The following is a 20,110-nucleotide window of genomic DNA, read 5'->3' as shown; positions in this document are numbered from 1 at the left end:
GGTCCTCATTTCAGTAGCACAAGTACAACCTGGCCTGATACAGGCGGTCTAGCCCACTGAACCAATTTAATATCACACACACAGATTCCACACTTTCAGGCTTTCTGACCTTGTCTTTCAAACTTCCTTAAAAGTCCTAATGGACACAATTATATGTTGGATCTAGTACTTAATTTGGGGGAGCCATTCTCAAGGATCTAGTGTTTGATCTAGTCTATGGATGGACTGGCTAATTCTCCAGGGTTTTCATTAGAGAAGAGCAACTTGGAAATTTTGATAATTCTGTTGATACCTATCAATTTCTATTTCCTACTCCCTTATAACTATACAGTTATAAAAGGAAAATTAGGACATAGAAGACAATGCAGGTGATTCATAACATTTCTCTTTGATAATAGCAAACGTGCAAATATTTCCCAAGTGTGGTTCCTATTTAATAAAAAGGTGTAGGGAAAAAACCCAAACTCTCTCTGCTACAGAGCTTGGTTATTCCACAATCAATATCACCTGGAAAGGTCAGGATACATCCCACTTACATTTCTAACATTGCTAATGAATCAGATATCTTAAAATAAAAGTGTAAAGAACTGGGAAACATACAGGAAGAGGCTCATGCTAAAACCATACTCAAAAGTAGCCACTCTGTTTTATGTAAATTCTAGAGAGTTCAAGTAAAGACTAATAACAGTCACACATGCACATGTGCAGTTCTCTATAAAGGTATTTATAATGTTGTGGACTCACTCCACCCTTAGAAGATAAAAGGCTTTCATAAGAGCACACATTCTGGGTCTCTCGGGACATTGCCCACGCACAAGGTAGAATAGGAGACACATGGTTTCGGTATTCTTCATGTAGAAGCCTCAGTTTACCTGTGCCTACAGTGAGCCAGGGAGACTGTGTGAATGAAGGGGATTTGGTCTTGGACTTGTATAAAGCTGGGAGTGCCATTAGCATTTTTGCTGCCATAGCAACCCATATTATCTCGAACAGAGCACTTGTCACTCTGTACTGTAATGGTCTCTTTAATTACCTCCCTGACTGGACTGTAAACTACTAAAGGACAAGAATCATATTTTGTTTGCCCTCATTTTCCAGCTACATAGTGGCTTGCGCATTAACGGAGCACACACTTTTGCCTGTAGGTCTTTTCATCCCTTAAAACTTGCCTTTTTTTCCAAGGTAGACTTACAGACTTACTCCAAGATTCATCTAAATCCAAGGACTGCAATGAACAGTCCCCTAAATGAATTTCAGTTTAAATCCCCTAAGGGAATTTCAGTTTAAATCTGCTGGGATATATTTGCCTGCACCTGACCAATTATTCATTGATTAGCACATTAATAGCTCATATTTATATGACTATGATCAAAGTCATTAACATACACCTGATTCTGCCTAATTTTTAATATAACTTTACTGGTATAAATAAATACTTGAACAACTACATCAAATCACCATAAAGAGGAGAAAGCTTTCATCTAAATGTGTAACCAGATTGGCTAATTAACATTCTAATTTAAGAGACTGTGGCATAAACATCTCCCTTGGAATTGATTCAAGCTAGTCAAGCTGAAAGATAAAGCAAATGTTCACATTATAAGTATCTTTAAATGTTTTTACTCTATTCTCTATTCCATTTAAAATTTTCATTGACCTGTGACATTTACAGCCTGGGAAGCCACCACTTTATGGTTCTACTATTTTTTTTAACTACCAACTTTTGCAGAGAAAGTATGTAGATATTCTCACAAAAATTGGGACCTGCACAGAGTCTCTAGATAAGAAGCAAAGTAATGTAAGGATTAAGAGCATAGCCTCTAGAGCCAGACTGTCTGGACTGGGGTCCTGGTTCTGCCACATGCTAAGCACCTCAGTTTTCTTCATCTATGAAATGGGCATAGTAATATCTGCCTTGCAGGGCTCTCATAGGAATAAAATTAGTTACCATATTTAAAGTATTTAAAATGGTGCCTGGCACATTTTAAACCATATACCTTCATGTGTTTAGGGTGGGAAGAAAAACTGTGAAATGTAGCTGCTTAGAGAAAGCAACTGTCCTTGTAATTGGAATGAAATTTGAATGCGATGAAATTATTAGAGCCTGTAGATGAGATCTACAAGAAGGGTAAGCATGTAGGTTGCTAACTGTTGGGCACTGCCGGAATCATTCCTCACAAAGTATTAGGAAGTTTCTAAAACTTGTAAAGATGTGTGCTGGTAAAAAGAGGTGATTTATGGGATTCTGTGGAGAATGCAAAAGTGGCTTATTCTAATAAAAATAAAATGATTTGAGTTTTACTTAGAAACAGTGCAAGAAAAATTCAGAAAGCTTTAGAAACAAGAGAAGCTTCTCTTGTTTTGACAATTCATTTATTGCCTTCTCTAATATTTAGAATTCTGTGGCCTTGTTGCTGTCAGATTTTTAATAAATAAAGGTAAGCAATATTTGTTAAGATAAACCAAGTGTGTCTTGGTTTTAAAAGATGTACTTGTTTTCATAAATGTCATTTGTGAAATGAGTCCCATTATTAATTATCTTGGAAGCCCTAGGCAAGATTTGAAACTTGCTCTCATGTGGTGACATTTTAAAATGAATTTTAAAATGAGTTTATTAATTTAACTAGTTACACAAATAAACCTGTTTTAAAAAATATTTACATGGTAACTTGTTAATTCATTTCTATGTTGATAATTTTTATTAAACTGAACCATGACCATCCACAAATATTCTTCAAATCTGTAATATTCATGTGGATATTTATGTTACTTCTTTATTCCTTTGGAATAAGAGTTAAGGTTTGGAAAGTCGATTTCCACACCACTGTGCCTCCGGAATTTCAAAAGATCCAAAATGGCTGCCTGTCGGCGTCTAGGCCCCCTTGGTTGGTATGAGTGGCTGCTTACCAAGCCTACTGTTTTTCTCCTTGTTAGTATTCTGTGAGTGAACAAGGCTGGCTGGAAGCAAGATTGAGAAGTTGGCAATTTGTCCGTTTTTCCTTCTGTCCCTTTGTAACACACTACCCTTAAGAAATCTGGATACTCAAATTTTCTCTCTTCCTTAAAAATTCCTCTTTAGAAAACACCAGAAAAAAATATATTCTCAAAGCAGTATAGATAAGTAATAAAATGGTAGTAACTTCCCTCAGGGTCAAAGTCTCTTTGGTTTCAAGGCCCAGAATGGAATTCTAAATGTGGAATTCCAGGGATTGGTGAGAACAACAGAGTAGGTTTGCGGGAGAAGCTTTTCTGATAACATCATGTGGTCACATCTGTTGTTGGCCTGTTATCCTTGCTCTAGCTCAGAGCTTCTTGATTTTGTTTATTCTTCTGAGTGAGTCTTCCCCTTTCTCCTAGGCTAGGTCTCATTCCTATTTTGAAAGGACTTGCCACGGCGAATCAGAGGCTCGAATCAGAGGCTCTAAGCTTCTCCATTATTGTCTTTCTCCCAGTAGAGATGTCTAATGCTAAGGACCTTCTGTTTCTACTGCAATGAATTGAAACTAAGGGATCTGGCTAGTCTAATGTTAGCATCATCTAGGCAAATCATATAGAAGTTAATTTTCTACCCTGCTTGAATTGCTGTTTTCATTGTTTCCTTTCTCTAATCTATTTTTATTTCTGCAGAGAGCCTGAAACTTATTTTATTGAATAAGCCTAGCAACTCAAAATGATCTCACTTGCCAGGCATGTCAGTCACATTTGTCTCTCACCAGGGTGGGACTGGTCCTTCTCTCCCTGCCTTTGTGTACCCGTTTCAAAGTGGTGGGCTCTCTGGATGAGGATGGCCTTCTCCATTTCATGAGTGCTGCTTTTTAGAAAGAGATGCAAGGGCAGCTGTGCTTCTCTCTGAGAACTTCCATGTAAGCTCTGAAGGCCTGTTTATCTTCATTTTAGGAATGGGAAGTCTTTAGAAGAGATGGAACCATAATTTCTCAAGGGATCAGAAAAAGACTGCCCCACGGGCCTCACTTCCCATCCTGACCATGGGGTTGACATGTTAGGTGTCACACAGTGCCGCAGGCCTCAAAGAACAGGGAGGAGGATGTAACTTTTATATTTCTCTGGCTTCAGATCTAATGCTGGGGCCTTAATTTCCAGGCTAAAATATGTAGTCTCTAAAAGTGAATAGGCAGTTGTTAATTTTTTTTTTTTTTTTTTTTTGCGGTACTCGGGCCTCTCGCTGTTGTGGCCTCTCCAGGCTCCGGATGCGCAGGCTCAGCGGCCATGGCTCGCGGGCCCAGCCGCTCCGCGGCATGTGGGATCCTCCCGGACCGGGGCACGAACCCGTGTCCCCTGCATCAGCAGGCGGACTCCCAAGCACTGCGCCACCAGGGAAGCCCAGCAGTTGTTAATTTTGAGGCCTAGATTTAGAACATATTCCTGAGGGCTTCTTTTCCCAACTCTTTAACACCTATTCCTGGTATTTAGCACTCTCCTCATCAGGGCTATATATCAATATAATTTAGTCTTCCTTCTCTAGGTATAAACTTATCTGAACCAAACTTTTTTGGCCATATAAAAATCAGTTTAGGGCTTCCCTGGTGGCGCAGTGGTTGAGAGTCCGCCTGCCGATGCAGGAGACATGGGTTCGTGCCCCGGTCTGGGAAGATCCCACATGCCCCGCGGCTGGGCCCGTGAGCCATGGCCGCTGAGGCTGCGTGTCCGGAGCCTGTGCTCCGCAACGGGAGAGGCCACAACAGTGAGAGGCCCGCGTACCGCAAAAAAAAAAAAAATCAGTTTAAACTGAACATGGATTTCAGGAGGTTTTGTTACCTTTGATTGTTACTAATCTTGATTCATGGAAAGAACTATTGAGCTTGCAAGGTTTGATTTCTCAGAAGCAGTCATGTTCTTAATAAATTTAATTAAAGGCTCAACTTTGTTGTGTATGATGACAATTTTCTCCTCTATTAGAGGGAAAACCAAGTTTATGACACAGATTTTCTTTATTCACAGCAAAAGATTGAGGTATGAAGTATGGTTCTTATTTTCTCTATTTATTGTAGTTGGTTCTTTTCTAACCCTCTGAGGTGCAAAAAAAGCCATTGGATTTATTATATCATGCTTCACAAAGGTAGATTGGTCATGCTTAAAAGGTTAGATATGTGAAATAAAATTGTGACTGAAGCAAAACAAATGAGAGGTAAACTATTTACACATAATTCAATACTTTCTCTTCCCCGCATATGCTGCAAATCGTCTGTACTGTTTTATAGTTCAGATGAGCTTCTTTATGAATCACATGAGATGGCTGGAAAAAAAAAGTCTGACCTTTCAGAAAGTTCCATGATTCTAACATATTAGAAATTCCTTACCCTAAAACTGGTATAAATATAAAACTGGTAAAAATAAAACATATGTTGTAGTGATATTTTTGCTGCACTTTCCATTGTTTACCTCAGCAGGTGATTTTGAGTAAGGCTGGAAATCATTTTCTGAGATTCCTTTTTCCAACAGGAAAAGTAATACACTAGTTTGCAGCTCAATCATTACCCTACTGAGTAATTTTGCTCGAAGTCCTGCCCTAGTCAGTGTGCATATACTTGATCCTATATAAATGTTTGAATGAGTATATAAAAGTGGTAGAAGACAGTCTATTTTCAGTTAGATTACCCTGTAGTGTTATGCAGGGATGATATTTAAAATACGAAAATTAATAAAGCATAAGCACCAACAAATTAGAATGGAAGTCTTTGAGAAGAGCTGGGTCCTTCGGTTTCTTTCTTAGCCAGACATTAACCCTTTAGTTCCTGAAATGTGGGAGGTCTAGAGAATCCTGAGAGAAAGGGCTGGTACAGGGATGGGGATCACGGTGGAATTCAACTCAGAGATGCAGCTGTTGACCAACTTGTATATTCAGTATTTGATCAATGGGTCTCTGTGCCTGTGTGTACCAGCTGAACATTATTAGCCTTGTAAATACATAATTAAAAAGCAGTGAGGGTGTGAGGGCCCTAAAATATAAGGAATGTAAGTGCTATATTTTATTGAAATTTAGGAGCAAAATATCACATGTATTTTAAAGTTGCTGAAATAATATGTTCAATAAAATAATTATGAGGCTTAAAATATCAGGATAATTTGGAAGCTTTTTATGCTTTCGACCCAAAAGACATACTATATTTATATTGATTTTATGAAATCTAAAGACTTTAGTTCTGATTTTATAAAATCTAAAGACTTAAGAATAAATTTAGACCAATTCCCTTAATTTATCCATGAATCTGAGGACCGTGGCCATTGTCTTCCACAGTTAGTGATCATGGTAAGACCTGAAGCTAGAACTCAGACTTGATCTCTTTCCTTTATACATCAGGACTTCTCCCTTTCCCTAATAGCAGCATGGAAACCGGCAGGAGTGAGGTCGATGGCTTTTCCAAACAAAACAAAACAAAAGGGATATGAGAAGCTGAGTATCCTGGCAGTCAGTAGGCATTTATTGAGCACCTAAAAGATGTTTTTTGTAGAGATACAAAACAAAAACAAAACAACCTTCCTTCCTTAAATATGCAGAATAGCAGGAATATGTAGCCATACTAACTGGGTTTGGATCCCAACTCTTCTCCCTACCTGTTCTGAGGTCTTAAGCAAGTTACTTGTTGTGCCTCAGTTTCCCGGCATAGGATAATAATACCTACCTCGTCGTGTTATGAGGATGAAAGTAATATACATGTAGAGCACATAGGAAGTACTTGACACATAGTAAAGCTTGCTGTTACTATTGATCATGGTTTTATGCACTCTGCTAGACATCAGTAAGGTACGCCCAGGACTCTGGCTGGATACAGAAACAGGCACGCCAGACAGAATAGATAAGCCTCACCATGGAGATCAAATAAGTGCCAAGAAGCAGGGTAATGGAGCAAAGGGAAAGTGTCCAGAGCCACCTTCTAAGAAAGTACGGGCTGTGAATTGCTTACAAAGAGGAGAGGAGACAATTCACATGTCAGGTATGGTGTGAGCAAAAGAATGGAAAGCAAGAATGACCACGATGTGGTCAGGAATCCATGAAATTGCTGGGCTGGATCGGGAGGTGTTGCTATTGGGTGTTAATGAGTTTAGCAGTAGGAGGTGGTGGAAAATTTTGGAAAGTTGTCAAAATCCTCGAGAATTCCTCTAAGTGCGTGATATGCTCTCTGGACTCAACAACTTCTTTTCGGCTTGTAAGGCCCACAGGAAGTGCTCTTCAGAATAAATTGGGAGGAGGGAGAACTATGCAAAATACCTCGCACTTAGCACTAAATCAGTATTAATTCCTTTCTCCCTTCAGAGACTGAAAGTTTACTTTAATAAAGGGGAGGGATTAAGTTAACGTAGATGTTTAACTCGTGTACAGATAAACATTCTAATTTATCCATCTTAAATCTTCTGGCTGAAGCGTTTGCGTTTAGAGCTTGCCTTACTCATCCGCCTCGCCCGGGCCGCAGCAACCGACAGGCAAAGCCGGGAGTAAAGGCGAGAGGTAAAAGAGCGCTCCACGCATGCGTTAGAAGCCGCCCCAACTACCCCGCGGCGTCTTTTCTTGGAACAAAACTAGCGCGGAGCCTCGGAGCTCCGCAGTTTGCGTAGACTCGAATTTCCTATTGCTCTCACGGTCCGTGTGGAATCCACGAATGGTGCAGTTCTGCTACGCAAGTTTCGTTATTCGAAGTGAATGGCTGGGTGGTGAGTGTACGCCCAGAGCGTAACACCCATAGGCGGACGGGGTGCGGCTGCGCAAGGACCTGAGTGGGCCGTGTACGCCGCTAGCGTAGCGTGGTGTCTGACGCTCAGGTCTCCGCGACGCAGTTGGCGCAGCCGGCTTTGGTGAATACACGATTTAGTGCAGCCGGGGTTTGGTACCGAGCGGAGAGGAGATGCACACGGCACTCGAGTGTGAGGTAACTATAAAACCCCGATTTGTTTACATTCCCTCCCCCAGAACCGGCCCCTTGCGCGGCGGAGACTGCGAGTCCCGGGACAGCGGGGTGGGGGTAGAAAGGGAGACAAGGACCGGGGAGTCGGGGCTGAGTCCCTCGGGGATCCGGGCGCTGGGCTTCTCGCAGCTGCTGCTGTCGTTGGCGGCGGCGGCGGCGAGCCGGGCAGAGCGCGCTGTGGGCTGCGCGTGGGGTGCCGCAGCTCCTCGTGTGCGCTCTGGGCTGCCGCGGGGTTAGCGGCCGGGCAGCCTCCGCCCCGCGTGCGGGACCCGCGCCCAACTTAGCCCCCTGCCGAGGCTGGGGGCCGCGCGGAGAATGGGGCAGTGACCACTGGGCAGAAGGTGGCGGTTGGGGGGCTACGCGCGGGCGGCCTGGGGGCCGAGGGTGGCGTCGCCGCCGGAGGCGGGGACACGGTGGCCCGAGGGTGGGAGGATCCGCAGTCCGGTCTCGGCGAACACCCCCTGTTCTTCCTCTCGCGTGGTCCTCTCCGGTGTATCACGGTGACCCCGGGATGGAGCCTGGGCGCTGCTGTTCCGGCCCCGGGAGGCTAACGGACGGTGGCGCCTGTGCTCCTACCGCGGGAGGCCTCGTGGGAGCTTGCTTTCTCCCCTACCAACCGGAAAGCCGAGGCGGGGCGCGGGGTGGTTAATATTGAAGCCAGCTGGGGTCCCTGGAGCTGAGGGCTCGGGTTGGGCTGGGGCTGGGTCGGAGGGGGAGTTCGGGTGGGCCGGGAGGTGGCACGGCAGCCCAGGCTTTGTTCCTGAAAGCTCTTTGGCTGAGAGCGATGGGGGGCCCTGCTGCGGCAGTACGTCGGGGAACCTTCGCGGCCCCCTCCCCGGGTCTCGGGATCTGCTCAACTCCTTGCTTCTCCCTTGGGACCCCTGAGTGCCCAGGCTAAGAGGGGGGCCTGGTGAGGGCGCAGGCGACGTGACGTTGGAGGTCTTCCTGTGGCTTCTGTAAAGAACTGTTCACGTGGGAGTCTGTCCACATGGGCTGTCTTTATGAGCTGGGCAGGAGGAAGAAGCAGGATCCGCAGCCCTCAGTTGGAAGGGTCCTTCACTCAAGTCCCTGTTTTAAGTAATAAAGAGTGACATTAAAGCACATAATTTAAAAAGAAGATGGTAGGTTATACTGTGTGTGTGTTTATTTTTAACTTTAATTTAACGTCTTTTACGCTGTTCAGTTCTCTAGTTTTACCTTGGAACTGAGTCATTCTTGGAGCAAAACAAGCATGTGACAAGTTTGCATTTCATTTGTGTGGGTTTTTTTTTTTTGATGGGTATCTAAATTCTACATAATTAAGAACAAGCAAGTAATATATGGGAAAAGCTGGAGATTTAGAATGTAGTTGATTGTAGTAATGCAGTTGAAAGCCTTAAGTCAAGACTTGTGTACTGTTTTTTGTTAGGACTTACAATTCTACAAATTTTAAGTACCTTGAGGCAGTCTCTTGCTCTAGACTTTGGGGTCCACACCAGACAACTTACATCCCTCCATGTGCTGAGTACTCCCATAGGAGAGAGAAATAGGTAATACCAACGATGAGTGATTTGAAGAAAAGAAAATAATAATGTACTGGAGGGACTTTTAAACTTTTTTTGTTTGATGAAACTCTGAATGATGAGTTTAAATGTATGGAAAACGTAGGATTACAAGAGAAACCAGTTGTATTGAAATATAATTACCAAAATGTTAAATATTTATGATGAAGTAATTCATGCTTTAGTAAAGCATTAAATATCGAGTAGTGGCAAGTCTGATGACTAATTTCAAACTAGTGAGGACTGTAAATGATCTTTATAGGATTTAATTTGAATGATTTATATTAATAGTGTCAGGTGCTGCATATTACTGTGCTTTTTGCCTACATTTATAACTGAAGGGATAACTAAATTTCAGAGATCAATTACAATTAGATATGTCTGTCTTCCGTATCCAAATTCACAAACCTGAATTCTTTACACAGCCCCCTGGTTAAGAACCCCTGTGTAAGAATGACTTTGTGCTACTTTAAAAGAAGTGGTTAACTATGAGGTGACATCGATAATATATTGCATGATAACCTTTACTTATTCTTCATGTTAATTTGTATTCTACTAACAGATAGCTTAAAAGCCAACACAGTTCTTCCCCTTTTTTGAGCACTTGATTTGAAGTAGGAGGCCTCAAGTCTGGTAGGCAGGTACTAGTCTAGGGGGTGTTTTTGTTTGTTTTTAAACAGATTTATGGAGAATACAGGGTATAGGTATTATAACAAGGGAAATTATTCAACAACAGGAATCATCTGCTTTTAATTAAAGCCAATTTAAGTTGTTACTATTCTATTCCCCACCTCTCCCCCACTTCCTCTACCCCCAGTTTTGGCCGTTATTGGAAAGAATGTACAGCTTTGGAGTGAGACTTAAGGTTTAAAACTGACCGATTATTAACTAGTTTGGTTACCTTGAGCAAGTTGCTTTATCTTAATCTTTTATCTGTGAACTTGAAGTACTAGAAAAACCTACCTCATGGGTTTACTGTGACCTTGAAATGACTTAATGAGCTAAGGGGCTACAGATAATTCATTTTACCTTCTTTCTGCATAGACGTTTCAGTTCTTCATTAGCAGTTGAAGGACTACTTTCTGTCTTGATTCCAGAATGAGGTTTAATGGTCTCTACTGGGCCATTGCGGGGATACAATTATCTTATTGTTGTTATTCATATGTAATAATTCATAGAATTTTTTCTGCTTTTGCATTTTCTAACTTATAATTACATACATATATCTTGTTTTCCCAGCCAGACTAAATTCCTTGAGGGACACACACTCCACAGCTTTTTGTGACATAATGCTATAATGCTCATGACACCTTATTCAGTGAATGTGCAAAGCTTGGTTGTCAAGCTCTTTAATCGAGTTAAAAATGTTAAGTGAGTGATACAAAATTTAAATTCAGTATTAACCCAAGGAAATATTAATACTTTGGATTTTGATATGTCAGCCCTTGTCTGTGTAGTGGCTACCTCAAGAATGGAAATGCTCATTTATTAAAAATTGTATATCAAAAGGACTTTATCATGAGTGCATTTTAAACGTATTCATAAGATGCAAAAGAAAGCACACAGTAGGAAATGGAAAAGAAGTGCAGGTAATCAAAACAGAAAGCTAGTTTTTTCCTTTATAACAGGTTTTATAACCTTATTAAGTAATTTTTCATTATAAGTGTAATTCTCATTAAAAATATACTAACTTTAGCTTCAAGTTTACAAGTTAGAAGAGTGCTGTTTGTCCCAACAGTTTGATGCTGCCCCCTAGTGTTTGATTCCCCTTGAAGTTTTCATGCACTTACCTTCTTCATCTTCACCTTTTCCTAAAACAAGACTATTTAAGTTACAATTAGATTCCTTAGTGCTATTTATCTAGTCTACCTTGAGATTTCCTCCAGCTGGTTAGTGTTACTAATAAGAGTCATTTTGAACTGGTTAACTTTGATTGCTTTTAACCCTAATTTTCTGAATGGGGCTGAGTTTGGGTGGAGGTAGAACAATATAAGGCCAAGTTTCCTTGCAAGTTATGTTGGGGGTGTTTTCAAACAGAAAGAGGGCTATATATTAAATGTGTATCTTTGAGGTTAGCTTTGCATATGAATAGCAGCAATTCCTTCAGTCTGGGCTGCTTCTGGCTTAATTTAGTCCCATATAACTTCGTGTTGTCTCCACTGTACTGAAAATAATGTTAAAATCACGTGGTGAGCTTTTTTTTTTAAGTTCAAGTGTTTTGGAACTTTGACTTTTATAGAATGATTTTTGAAAAATAGAGCCTCAAGGACCTGTAATAACCACAAGATTTCCCATAGTCATTTATGTAAACTCAAGATTTCAAATTATATCAGTTATCAATATTCCAAACTACTTTTTTCATTTTCATTATTTTCTTTTTTTTTCATTATTTTCTAATAAGTTTTGTGACTAGACCACACAATGACTTTTAGGTTTTTCCCAAATAAGCAAATATATTCTTGACAAATACTTACTACAATCAGAATATTCAAAAATGTGTTCAGTAGTTATGAAGGCAATTTTCAACTGAAATTGTAAAGCTTTAAATAACAATAGCATTATTGAAATTATTTCCAACTGCTTAAGAGACCACACTTTCAATGTTCAGAACACAATAGTTTATTGTCATAGCACATCATAAAAAAATAATGTCAGATTCTATTATCAGAACATAAGGTTTTCTTTTTTTGTTGTTGCCAGATATAAGAATTGGATATTTAATAGACTTTTAATGTTAAAAGATGTTATTAGAATGGCGTGGTGGTTACAGGTTTGTAAGTATAGGGATAAAATCTAAAATCTTTTTCAAGTAGTGTTTCAATTATTTTCATTAGGAGTTAGTGGTATATGATTTTGTAATTTTATAGTTTATATTTACCCATTATATTGTATATTTTACTGCTGAAAGAGGAGGTATCAGGTAATTGTTCTTGCATTAACATTTCTAACAATGGTGTTTACCCTTAATGTGTACACTGTTTTGGGGGACCATCCATCCCATTCAGAAAAGAGGTTTTTGGGGATTAGAAAAGTGAATCAGAATGTTGTCGGAAATATCTTTATCTTATTAATATAAGATTATGTGCTTTCATAGGACCCAGAAGTATTGTTATTAGAGTTACTGTGAAGTACTGTGTGAAAGAGTTATTTTTAATGCTCTAATAAGTATCGAAGACTTGTCAGTCAGTGATCACTTGAGTTTTTGCATTTGTTTTCATTCATATAGAAGCAGAAAATTAAATTGTTTTCAGTTGTAGTAACAAGGTCACAAATGCATATATCCCACTGCCCTGTTGCTTTAATGTCTGTAAATAAAAAATCATTTCAGATGTGCCTTCGTGCCTCTAAACTTTTTTCTGAATTCACTTTATATATTCAGTGAATGTTTGAGTTTTACAATAGTGGTTTCCCCTGTAGTTGTCTGTTGAATTGGTAAGTTTTAAAAAATGTGTAGATTAAGTCAGGGGTCAGGAAGCTATGGCCTTGGGCCAAATCAGTCTGCTTTTCTAAATTAAGTATTGATGGAACACAGCTTCCTTGTACATTTATATATATTGTATATTGCTGCTTTGTACCATAATGGCAGAATTGAGTAGGTGCCACAGAGACTACTGCCTGCAAAACCTAAAATATTAAATATCCGACCCTTTTAAGTCAGCCAACTCCTGGATCCAGTTCTTCATGTTCTGTCATTATTTGATGTGTTGCTGCTTTTAAAATACTTACATTTTCCTACTACCTGTATGAGTAAGATACTTTAGTATAAAAGCATTCAAATCTAAATGAATGGGTAATAATGTGAGTTCTCAGGTATTCTTCACCTAAATAGTGTAGAAGCTTTTTGTCTCTCCCCCTTTCCATTTTCCTCTATAGGAGGAATAGCACCTTTATTTATGATGCTTGGATTTGGAATGTGGCCTTCAACCTTGAGCTACTACTTAACTCTATCACTGTCACAGTTTACCGTCTCTAATTTAAAAGGTGACTGTGTCTTCCTTGTACCTCCTTCAGAGCAGAAAATGTTCATATTTTTTATGCCTTCTCCCTGCCCCTTCCTCCTGTCCCCTTTCCTCCTTTTTCCTCTCCTCCCACTCCCCTCATAAAGCAATTCGTGATTGCGTGTTTACAGGCCTGTGAACAAGTGTTTTGGTGTAATTCTTCTTAGTGTACCTTTGCTGAAGATGAATCATTACTTTATTCTGTTTACATGTGAAGAAGTATACTTTGTGCTATGTCGTAGAAGAACATAGCCTCTTGATGAAGGGGGCTATGGAAAGATTGATTTACGTACCTTATCAAGATATGTAGAATAAAATATGATTTATTATTACATTGTAAATCAATGAGATCAGTAAAACTATATTAGAAAAATACTTTATGTAATTATAATGTAATATTTAACTATTACATTATTGTATATACTTACAGAGAACAATTAGATATTATGTATTGTATATAATATATATCATAAAGCAACAGATCATGTTTTCTTTTCCCATGGACCTTTTTTAATGTAGAATTTCAGCTGACTTTGTAACTTGTTAACGTTTAAAACATATTTTAAGATTTTTGTTTTAAATTAGCATACTCTAGTTTTTAAAATAAAGTGAATAATTTGATATATATAACCAGTGTAAATAAAAAGTTTATTTTCAAGAAAATAATCAATTTTTAAAAACTGAAGAAGGAAACCAAGTAGCTACAAATCAAATCACTGAAAATTTTAAGAAAGTGTTGTTTAAGTTCACTGTAAATACAGTATTATATAATACATAATGTAATTTATGATTTATAAAAAATGTTAAAGCTTTTCCCCTGAAGATTTCTGCCTAAACACAAGTACTTGAAAAAACTTGAAACACAAGTTTTACTGAGGCTAAAACGTAAACTTTCTTAGTTAACAGATATAAGACTATTGTTTGTTAGTTCAGTGGATGTTTTATTTTCCCTAAAAAAGAAATGGATGTTAGGGGTCATGTTAATTTTAATTATTGCTTTTTTTTCAAAGAAGAAAATATATATTAAATATAGGGAGAAAAAACATTAAATTTAGAAGTCATAAAGAAATTGCAAAAGATGTTCACGGGTTTCAGTGCATGTGTGTGAAAATGTCTATACGTGAAAGGGAAAACATTGTAATCAAAGTAAAAAGGCATTAGACAGAATTGAAGATGTTTTCTGCGGAAAATATGACCAAGCCATGTTATGTAAAAGCTCATGAATGTTTATAAAAATATTGAGACACCAGGAATAATTTGAATATAAGAATAAGGTAATTTTACCTGTTCCAAAATTAATAATACCAACTACTAATGAGAATACTATGACCGTACTACTGGTGGCAGTATAACCAAACTTAATTGCTCTAGAAAACAATTTGGAAGTATGTAACAAGACCTGAAAAGTATTCAAACTTTTGTGGTCTTTCCCCACATCTTGGACTTATCCAAGCCAGTAACTAAAAATAATAGCACAAATTGAAATTAAAATGATTACATATTGTGATTAAAACCCTGTAAACAAATGCTTGTGAAAATCTTGAAACTGTAATTCATTTTCTTCCACATGTGACATAATGTGATTTTGTTCAACAGAAACTTTTTTTAAGATTTATAATTGCTGACTTTTATATTTAGTTTTTTCAAAGTTATGCATGAATACAGTTTAAAGAATTAAATAGTTCTGTGAAGTTTTTAGGAAAAAGAAAAATCAGTCTCCTGCCTGGCTTCTTTTACATTCTGCCTAGAGAGATAAGGAACTCCTTTAGTTTCTCTGATTATTTTGCTTTTCACTGCTATGTCTCCAACATGTTCATAACTTGCTGATTTTCAGTTTTAGTCATTGTCTGCTTTGGATTTAGCACTCTTTCCACCTCTCCATGTACTCATTTCCTATACCCCAGTTTTTCAGTACAATTGTATTGAATAATTTTGGTTTAGAACAGTATTTAGTGTTATATTTTTATGACTGTGAATGTTATTTACAATTGAGTCATTGTAATAAACTGTTACTTTTCCTGCACAACTTCCCCCCCCCGGCATTAATAATTTTTTTCTTTTTCAATGTATCTGTATATTACAAAATCTACTGCAGTCTGTGTATCTGAGTGTGATTCTATTAAGAAAGAGAATGTGCCTTAAGAAGACTATGTTTATATAATTTATGTAGTTTTCTTTATGTTGGACAAGGTTGAACTTGATAATAAAGATGGATTGATACTTGATAATAAATTGGTTGTTTGCTAGTAAAAATTAAGTAGCTTTGACACTTGAACTATACTTTTGTAAGATTCTGCTAAATGGCAGGACTGAATCATTTAACTTTGTTCAAATAACTGTAAGCACAGCTAAAATTAAACAGTAGAAAGCTTCCCTGGTGAGGAAGAAGTAGTCTGTGTTGTCAGCAGCATCAAAAAAATGTTAATGTTATGAAAATATTGCCCTGGTGGTCCAGTGGTTAAGACCCCAAGCTTCCAATGCAAGGGGCGCAGGTTCCATCCATGGTCAGGGAGCTAAGATCCCACAAGCCATGCTGTGTGGCAAAAAAAAAAAAAATACTGCCCTGGATATTCTGTGATTTTTTTTTTTTTTTTTTCCTAACCTTATGGAAAGGAGAGATCATTTTAGCTGGCAGTGCTTATGAATGGCAAGCTGGTACAAAATCAGGGTCATGTAACAGTGACAAGATGCTGAAAAAGGAAAACAAAGTAAGAGTGAAGATGAATGGAGTAATAAAGATTTAAGGCAATGGCAGTAACGATTCTTAGAATGAAGGTAACTGAGGGGTGATGGGTTGAAAGAGAATACAGCTCTGGAAGTTGAAGGGAGAAGGCATGTGTGTCTAATTCAGGTCCTAAGGTTAGTGCTCTGTCTTTTAAGTCCTCTTTGTCATTATATGTTGTGTAGGTTTACATGCATTTGTAGTGCAAAGAAGTTGAAGCTTATTTATTGAAAGGGTAACTAAAATTGTAAACATTTTAGTAGCTTCAAAAGGCCTCACAATATTTTGTGACTGATAAAGGTTTCCCACCTCATGCATTTACTAATCTCAGATGCTCTTTGTATTCACAAGCAGCACAACAGGCATAGGAATATCATACATGGCTTTCTACCTTATGGTTCCAGACTCCTTGTAATGAAAGCTTGAAAAGCAGAGACTTCAGATAATTTTTTTTGAATTTTATTTATTTTTTTATACAGCAGGTTCTTATTAGTTATCCATTTTATACATATCAGTGTATACGTGTCAATCCCAATCTCCCAATTCATCCCACCACCACCACCATCCCCCCCGCCACTTTCCCCCCCTTGGTGTCCATACGTTTGTTCTCTACATCTGTGTCTCTATTTCTGCCCTGCAAACTGGTTCATCTGTACCATTTTTCTAGGTTCCACATATATGCATTAATATATGATATTTCTTTTTCTGACTTATTTCACTCTGTATGACAGTCTCTAGATCCATCCACATCTCTGCAAATGACCCAATTTCATTCCTTTTTATGGCTGAGTAATATTCCATTGTATATATGTACCACATCTGCTTTATCCATTCATCTGTCAATGGGCATTTAGGTTGCTTCCATGACCTGGCTATTGTAAGTAGTGCTTCAGTGAACATTGGGGTGCATGTGTCTTTTTGAATTATGGTTTTCTCTGGGCATATGCCCAGTAGTGGGATAGCTGGGTCATAACGGTAATTCTATTTTTAGTTTTTTAAGGAACCTCCATAGTGTTCTCCATAGTGGCTGTATCAATTTACATTCCCAAAAACAGTGCAAGAGGGTTCCCTTTTCTCCACACCCTCTCCAGCATTTGTTGTTTGTAGATTTTCTGATGATGCCCATTCTAACTGTTGTGAGGTGATACCTCATTGTAGTTTTGACTTGCATTTCTCTAATAATTAGTGATGTTGAGCAGCTTTTCATGTGCTTCTTGGCCATCTGTATGTCTTCTTTGGAGAGATGTCTATTTAGGTCTTCTGCCCATTTATTGATTGGGTTGTTTGTTTTTTTAATATTCAGCTGCATGAGCTGTTTATATATTTTGGAGATTAATCCTTTGTCTGTTGATTCGTTTGCAAATATTTTCTTCCATTCTGAGGGTTGTCTTTTTCTCTTGTTTGTAGTTTCCTTTGCTTGGCAAAAGCTTTTAAGTTTCATTCACAGTTTCAATTTCAGTGCTTGTGATTGGTCTGTTTATATTTTCTATTTCTTCATGGTTCAGTCTTGGGAGGTTGTGCTTTTCTAAGAATTTGTCCATTTCTTCCAGGTTGTCCTTTTTATTGGGATATAGTTGCTTGTAGTAATCTCTCATGATCCTTTGTTTTTCTGCAGTGTCAGTTGTTACTTCTCCTTTTTCATTTCTAATTCTATTGATTTCAGTATTCTCCCTTTTTTTCTTAATGAGTCTGTCTAGTGGTTTATCAATTTTGTTTATCCTCTTAAAGAACCAGCTTTTAATTTTATTGATCTTAGCTATTGTTTCCTTCATTTCTTTTTCATTTATTTCTGATCTGATCTTTATGATTTCTTTCCTTCTCCTAACTTTGGGGGCTTTTTGTTCTTCTTTCTTTAATTGCTTTAGGTGTAAGGTTAGGTTGTTTATTTGAGATGTTTATTGTTTCTTGAGGTAGGATTCTAGTGCTATAAACTTCCCTCTTAGAACTGCTTTTGCTACATCCCATAGGTTTTGGGGTCGTCGTGTTTTCATTGTCATTTGTTTCTAGGTATTTTTTGATTTTCTCTATGATTTCTTCAGTGAGCTCTTGGTTATTAAGTAGTGTATTGTTTAGCCTCCATGTGTCTGTACTTTTAACAGGTTTTTTCCTGTAATTGATATCTATTCTCATAGTGTTGTGGTCAGAAAAGATACTTGATACGATTTCAATTTTCTTAAATTTACCAAGGCTTGATATGTGACCCAAGATATGATCTATCCTGGAGAATGTTCCATGAGCACTTGAGAAGGAAGTGTATTCTGTTGTGTTTGGATGGAATGTTCTATAAATATCAATTAAGTCCATCTTGTTTAATTTATCATTTAAAGCTTGTGTTTCCTTATTTATTTTCATTTTGGACGATCTGTCCATTGGTGAAAGTGGGGTGTTCAAGTCCCCTACTATGATTGTGTTACTGTCGATTTCCCCTTTTATGGCTGTTAGCATTGCCTTAAGTGTTGAGGTGCTCCTTTGTTGGGTCCATAAATATTTACAGTTGTTATATCTTATTCTTGGATTGATCCCTTGATCATTATGTAGTGTGCTTTGTCTCTTGGAATAGTCTTTTTTTTAAAGTCTGTTTTGTCTGATATGAGAATTGCTACTCCAGCTTTCTTTTGATTTCCATTTGCATGGAATATCTTTTTCCATCCTCTCACTTTCAGTCTGTATGTATCCCTAGGTCTGAAGTGGGTCTCTTGCAGACAGCACATATATGGGTCTTGTTTTTGTATCCATTCAGCATGCCTGTGTCCTTTGGTTGGAGCATTTAATCCATTTACATTTAAGGTAGTTATTGATATGTGTGTTCCTGTTACCATTTTCTTAATTGTTTTGGGTTTGTTATTGTAGGTCTTTTCCTTGTCTTGTGCTTCCTGCCTAGAGAAATTACTTAAGGATTTGTAAAGCTGGTTTGGTGGTGTTGAATTTCACTTAGCATTTGCTTGTCAGTAAAGGTTTTAATTTCTCCATTGAATCTGAGTGAGATCCTTGCTAGGTAGAGTAATCTTGGTTGTAGGTTTTTCTCTTTCATCACTTTAAATATGTCCTGCCACTGCCTTCTGGCTTGCAGAATTTCTGCTGAAAGATCAGCTGTTAACCTTACGGGGATTCCCTTGTATGTTATTTGTTGCTTTTCCCTTGCTGCCTTAAAAATATTTTCTTTGTATTTAATTTTTGATACTTTCATTAACATGTGTCTTGACATGTTTCTCCTTGGATTTATCCTGTATGGGAGTCTCTGTGCTTTCTGGCCTTGATTGACTATTTCCCTTCTCATTTTAGGGAAGTTTTCAACTATAATCTCTTCAAATATATTCTCAGTCCCTTTCTTTTTCTCTTCTTCTTCTGGGACCCCTATAATTCGAATGTTGGTGCATTTAATGTTGTCCCAGATGTCTCTGAGACTGTCCTCAATTCTTTTCATTCTTTTTTCTTTATTCTGCTCTTCAGTAGTTATTTCCACTATTTTATCTTTCAGGTCATTTATCCATTCTTCTGCCTCAGTTATTCTTCTACTGATTCCTTCTAGAGAATTTTTCATTTCATTTATTGTGATGTTTATCATTGTTTGCTCTTTAGTTCTTCTAGGTTTTTGTTAAACGTTTCTTTCATTTTCTCCATTCTGTTTCTAAGATTTTGGATCATCTTTACTATCATGACTCTGAATTCTTTTTCAGGTAGACTCCCTATTTTCTCTTGGTTTGTTTTATCTGGTGGGTTTTTACCTTGCTCCTTCATCTGCTGTTTGTTTCTCTGTCTTCTCATTTTGCTTAATTTACTGTGTTTGGGGTCTCCTTTTGGCAGGCTGCAGGTTCGTAGTTCCCGTTGTGTTTGGTGTTGGCCCCTAGTGGGTAAGGTTGGTTTAGTGGGTTGTGTAGGCTTCTTGGTGGAGGGGGCTGGTGCCTGTGTTCTGGTGGATGAGGCTGGATC

At 38.2% G+C, this 20,110-nt stretch overlaps 1 protein-coding gene across 5 annotated transcripts in view; it reads left to right on the top strand.

The window, feature by feature from the left end:
• SLC39A10 (solute carrier family 39 member 10) overlaps positions 1-20,110 on the top strand; it is a 133,143-nt gene that overhangs the window by 59,106 nt on the left and 53,927 nt on the right. For 2 of the 5 annotated variants that reach the window (XM_030855952.2, XM_060302125.1), the window contains exon 1: positions 7,731-7,883. The exons of 2 other annotated variants lie outside the window; for them this stretch is intronic. The gene's annotated coding sequence lies outside the window, so the exon portion shown is untranslated. Of the gene's footprint in view, positions 1-7,730; positions 7,884-8,672; positions 9,041-20,110 lie in introns of those variants that run through there. One more of the 5 variants, XM_060302123.1, reaches the window with a different exon arrangement.

This window comes from Globicephala melas, chromosome 7, assembly GCF_963455315.2.
Source record: "Globicephala melas chromosome 7, mGloMel1.2, whole genome shotgun sequence".
Classification (NCBI taxonomy): domain Eukaryota; kingdom Metazoa; phylum Chordata; class Mammalia; order Artiodactyla; family Delphinidae; genus Globicephala; species Globicephala melas.
The sequence above is the reverse complement of the archived record's forward strand: the minus strand, read 5'-3'. Positions and strand labels throughout refer to the sequence as shown.